The following is a 6,057-nucleotide window of genomic DNA, read 5'->3' on the forward strand; positions in this document are numbered from 1 at the left end:
ACACACACACACACACACACACACACACACACACACACACACACACACACACACACACACGCACGCACACACACACACACACACACAGGAAGTTCTGTGCAGATCCAACGCGGAGTCCTGCTGGGCTGGACTTCAAAGCCTCCGGCTGAACGCGTAGATCAGAACCAAAGCCCGGCTCTCCATGGACGCCCAGGCCTCCTGGGGCCGTCCCACACTCACAGCAGCTAAAATAAATCGCCTCTAATGTAAATCTGCTCTACAGCGCAGCTTCACCAGCTCGACCCGGTCCTGTGGGACCGGTTGGTTCTGGACGGCTCTGTTGGAGCCTAAACTCAAAGTTCCGATGCGGATAAATGGAGCTGACATTCCAGAGGAGCTCATTAAATTCCCGGTTCGGTTGCCAGTAAAACAGTGACGAGGAGAAAAGGCTTTTAAAGAGTTCCCACTTCCATATATTTACCGTCTGCAGAGCATGGAGTTCTGGTCCAACGGTCCCACCGCGGTTCTGGCAGAAACTCCCGTGGAGAGCCAACAGAAACCGTTAAAAATATCATTTCAACCCGCAGCTCAGAGCTTCTTCATGAGATACACCTGCAGTCCAACATCCTGCCACCAGATCTCAGAACAAATCAGCAGCAGCAGAGAGACGCTGCCAGGCTGACATGAACCGAAACCTCACAGAAATACGTCTGACGCCATTTTGAATCGATATCATGAGGAATTCAGGCAGTTCTGAGGACAGAAACTGTTTTTACTGGAGGCATAATGACAGTTTGTGGCATTAAAACGGAATATTTGACGCTAAAGTGAAGCTGGTCCCACTAGCATTGGTGATTTTTAATATGGGCCATGTGGGCGGTTGCACTGGGCGCTAACATGAAAGGGGGCACACAAACATCTCGTTTTTAAAATATATATATGTATTTACCAGCCAGTTGAACCCAGAGCAAGTTTTTTATTGCTTTTATGCAGGGACAGGGACCCGCGAGTGCTGAGAGAGCACGACTGCTAACTGTTAGCAAACATAACCTGATCTCCAGTTCTCCTGTTTTCTACATTTATTTATGCAAAACCAGGACATTTTAAGAAACTGGTATTTCATAAACAGCTGCTGGAGGCAATAGAAGTGGAGGTTGCCCAGGGCGCCATTCATGAAGGGGCTAAAAGTATTAGCATCTGCATTGCTAAGTGTTAGCTACTACACTAACATCCTGGTCTGCAGTGTTCAGACTGGGTTTTCCTCCACTGTCTGTCCTGTCACCGGTCAGCTGCATCTCCGTCGTCGTGCTTTTGGAAAAACTCAAGGACTGTCTGTTAGCCGCCAGCTGTGGCTACAATGTAGCTCAGCACCATCACATGAATGAATGACTGGAGATTAAAGTCCTTGGATTTGATAAAGTGCTATTCAAATGAAGGCCACTCTGTTTGGTGGTGAAAATATCTGCAGTTGCTTTGAAAATGAAGACCTTCAGGTATTGTAATCTACTTAAAAAGAAGTGAAAGCAGATGGCAGCGCGAGCCGAGGCGTCCAGAGGAGCCTGACTGTCAGATGACCTGATAAAAACACAGAGGACTGAAGACAAGGAGCCAGGCTCAGGTTTCTGGGCTGACCGAGCAGCAAAGCGTCTCATCGGTTAAAATCAGAGGAAGAACTAGGAATTCTGCTGCAGACGCATTGACTCTCATGCTGACAAGCAAACAGCTCACCCTGATTTTTACCCCATACAAATATTACTCTTCCTCTCATCCTCCTCCTCTTCATCTTCTTGCCTCTCTCTCTCTCTTTGCTTTCATCTGTTCTGCAGCTCCTCCTCCTGTCTCTAGTTTTAGGCTCAGCTGGTGCAAAACTAAAAACCTCATTATCCACTCAAGGATCCACAACGAAACAAAGGAGCAGATGCATGATGGGAATGAATGTCGGATTAAATTCTGCTTTACAACTTTTGAACACTTCTGATTTCAGTAAGGAAAAGGCAGAAAGGATAACTGAAAGGATTTAAAAAATAAAATGGGCTTAAATTGATAAATCCTCGGTTTGAACAGTGAAACACAGACATGATGCAGGTAAGTTCAGTATGAAAACAGGACGGAAGAGACTGAAAAGTTTTGGTGATAAAGCAGGAAACAAACATAAAAGTGTTTCCCAGAACTTCTAAAACTATGTTCAATGAACAGATTCATCTAAGGCTGTTTTCAGACCTGAGGTCCAGTAGATTCGGTTCCACTGAGGAACAGAATCAGCATTTGTCACGTGAACCAACCTGTTCCCCTCCTGGCCTGTGGGGGCGCTGCACCAACAACCACTTAAAACACTGAATAATCAGTAATAGAATCATCACTCGCCCTACACTGACGACTTCACCTTTCTAACACATGTGGCCTAGTCAAATCCTACGCTATCATCAGGAAAATGTTTGGAGCGTCAAGCAGCAACGACCCAAATGTTGAGCACATTAATGACTGACGACCAAATACTGATCCGTCAGTATTATTAACCTCTTACTGCCTTCATGTGTCTAATGCAGGACTTGGAAAAAGAAAAACTTTTGAGAAAAAATGTTTATTATAAACATGAGAAGTCCAGTTTTTTTCTCATTACGCATTTAGTTTGTTCTGTGGGGATTTGAGCCGTTTCATCCTCTTCCAGAGCAGCTCGTACTCCTGAGCGGCACGAAGGAAAAACGACTCTAATGCGAGTTAAAACAACTACAGACCTGGTGAAAACAAAGCAGCAGAGCTGAGTGTGAAACAAGGACGGAGGAGAGAGAGAGAGAGCGAGGGAGGAGAGGAGGGAGATAAAGAGACGTTTAGAGGAGAACAAATGCAAATGTGCAGCAGAGAGGAGGCTGCGAGTCGTTTCTGTCCAAACAGCGTTCAAACGCCGACAGGAAGCCGCTTCCTGGGTTTTATAACGCCGACCTTCAGAACAGCAGGGCCCAATGTTCATTAGAGCAAAATGCCAGACGACTCATTAAACTTTTATTCTCTGACACATAATTACCCCGACGGAACATGACGGCGTTCTCACTGCTGCATACAGAAAATAATCCACAAATCAAAGGAGCTGAAGGAGCCGAGTCAGCACTTCCGTGACGACATGATGGTGAATGAATGAATGAAACTTTATCAGAAGTTACTCTGGGTTCACTTCAAATGTGATGGACAGAGAAGGAAAAGAAGGAGAAACGTCTGCATCTAAACCTGCAGGAAGAGAGAAAACAAAACCAGAAACCACAAACAACAAGCATCTATAATAATCATCAATAATAGTTATCAAGTCAATACTAGGTGTTAGTTTACTTTTTATAACGAATAAGCTGCACTGATCTTTACTAATTAAAGAAGTTAAAGTTTAGAGATGTTCGTATTGAAGACACCTGATCCAACAGTTAAACTGTCTTGGTGAACAGTTCATTCATCTAGTTCAGTAGTTCTTAACCTTTTTTCAGGTACCAAACCCTCCAGTTTCATATGTACATTCACTGAACCCTTCAGTAGTGATAAATTAAATGTTCCCCCCCAAATTCAAGACATAGGGGTGACCCAACTAGAGTCTAGTTGGGTCACCCTAAGATCACTAAGTCTTCTTAAAGGTAGAGTCTCTGAGATCAGTTCTTCAAACTATATTCAGTGTTTTCAGCAAAGTTGGTCTGACTGTCCAGGAACGACCCAAAGTATTTAAAATCTGCCACAGTTTCAACAGGTTGGCCATCGAGAGAAACTGGAACCACTTTAAGGTCTTTAGATCATTTAATTAGCTCTACATTCTTAAGAGAATGAAAAACTAATAATAAATAATAAAGACTTTGTGGTATTCTGATTTAGTAACGTAATTATATTAGTTGTGTTACCACCCCACGCCACTAGAGGCAGTAGCAACCCCGAAAAGATGCGAGGAGCAGATTTAGAAGTTCACTGAAAGCTACAGAATTTGGTAAAAACTGTGAGTTTTGCTGAAGTTAATAAAGACACAAGTTCAAATCCCTGCTGAGAGGAGCTCCTTCAATCAGGGCTCCTCCACAGCTCTGATTGGCTAAGCAATGTAACGTGATCCTCTGATTGGCTAAGCAATGTAACGTGATCCTCTGATTGGCTAAGCAATGTAACGTGATCCTCTGATTGGCTAAGCAATGTAACGTGATCCTCTGATTGGCTAAGCAATGTAACGTGATCCTCTGATTGGCTAAACCAGGGGTCATCAACCTTTTTGAGCCTGGGAGCTACTTCACAGGTCCAGAGCAACACGAAGGGCTACTTTTCTTGGCTCAGCCTTTATAACAATAATACATATGATTACATGCCGTCTAATAATATTAATGTTAGGGACTATTCACAATAGTTATCAGTAATTATTACCATGGCAGCTATGGTTAATTGCTATTATGTGATCAGAAGCTCTTAGTTTAGTTTTAAGTTTGATTCTAAATTTCCCACAAGTGACTGACAGTCTGGATTCCTGCAGCTGCTGGACGCACTGTGAGATTCTCCTTTAAATAAAAGAAAAGTTATTGTATATTTTTATTATCCCTCTTTATTATTAACAAATTGTGCAGAGAAAAAAATGTCCGACAAATTATAAGGTAGCACAAAACTATCCCTGCACCTGACCTGTAAGTGCGCATCTCTCCAATGCGCATCATGTGCGCGTCGCACGAAACCAGCGCAAACTTAAACCACTAAAGCAGCGAACCCTTTGTAACACAAACGATGCTAAATACTAATAAATACATGGAAGCGGAGCTGACCTGTGATCCACGGAAAGAAGAGGATGCTGATCCCGGTTCAGGTGTCAGACATGCAGAGGAGGAGAAGGTGAAGCAACAGTGTTTGCTTAGTTTTTACTCTTTTGGAAAACGTTTCAACTAGATTAAATTGTTTAACACACAGTGTTAGAGCGACGCTAAGCTAACGGGTGACCCGCTAACTGTCCGGTTCGGGAAACATCAAAAAGCTCATAACCGGCGACCCGTCAGAACCGAACACGGTAAAAAGCTCAACCGGAATCCGAACCGCTCCTAGAACTGCGGGAGGTTCAAACTCCGCTCATTCAGTTTTAGCTTACAGAAAAAGCGCCGAGCCGCCAAATAAACAAAAGCAAACTGACCAATAAGATTTAAGCTTTGGGTGCCCTTTGACCCCCACAGACTCAGATGTGCGCTACGTACAAGATGTTTTGACGCATAATATATTTTTTTCTCCACAATTTTAATTGTAAAGAGGGTTCGATAATTAAAATTTCGGAAATTTTATTTTATTTTTTTTTACTTCAAGTTTAAAAAAAAGACCTAAGAGCTCCTCCCACTCTAAGCTAGGCTAAGCTAGGCTAAGCTAGGCAGAGGGAGCAGCAGGCGCTGCTGCCCTCCGATAACATCCTGCAGGCGCATATTCTGAACTTTAACCATAGAAGAGTTTTATGCATAAAAATTTACATTTAAAATTTTTTTTATAATTAGCTTTTTTTTTTAATTCTGAATATAAACAAATTTTACTACTTCAATGTAAAAATATTAAATAATTTATTTGGCAATGCTCCCTAATGAGAATGGCTATTTTTAGAACTTGCCCCGCGGGCGACTGACAAGGGGCCCGCGGGCGACAGGGGGCCCGCGGGCACCACGTTGGTGACCCCTGGGCTAAACAATGTAACGTGATCCTCTGCAGCAAGTGACAGCAAAGCGGGGCGTCATCACGACTTTACACGAGTGAGTCTTTACCTCCGCGGCACCGAACCCCTGGGGTTCGACCGAACCAGGTTAAGAACCACTGATCTGTAGGAGGTTTACAGTTTGTCTCAAGTCCACAGTGAAACAAAAACCCTGAGGCTCCATTTGGGTCACTGCATAACACCAAGTCTGATTTAGTCATTTAATTTATATAAAACCCACATATAAGATAAAAATGAGATATTTCTACCCTTTCAGTCAGAACTTGTTAATTAAACTGAATGTTCATCATGAGCTTCAGTCCAACTAACAGTAAAGAAGGCAGACGTCAAGGTCAGCTTTATTTTAAAGCACATTTAAAAACAGCAATGTTGCTCCAAAGAGGAAGAAATAA

General features: G+C 43.0%; 1 long non-coding RNA gene across 1 annotated transcript in view; it reads right to left on the reverse strand.

Annotated features, from left to right (window-relative positions):
- LOC145548788 (uncharacterized) overlaps positions 1 to 4,453 on the reverse strand; it is a 69,139-nt gene extending 64,686 nt beyond the window's left edge. Inside the window, exon 1 of the long non-coding RNA XR_014084781.1 lies at positions 461 to 4,453. This is a non-coding gene — a long non-coding RNA (uncharacterized LOC145548788). The remainder of the gene's footprint in view (positions 1 to 460) is intronic.
- Positions 4,454 to 6,057: the final 1,604 nt, after the last annotated feature.

This window comes from Poecilia reticulata, chromosome 18, assembly GCF_904066995.2.
Source record: "Poecilia reticulata chromosome 18, P_reticulata-male-v2, whole genome shotgun sequence".
Classification (NCBI taxonomy): Eukaryota; Metazoa; Chordata; class Actinopteri; order Cyprinodontiformes; family Poeciliidae; genus Poecilia; species Poecilia reticulata.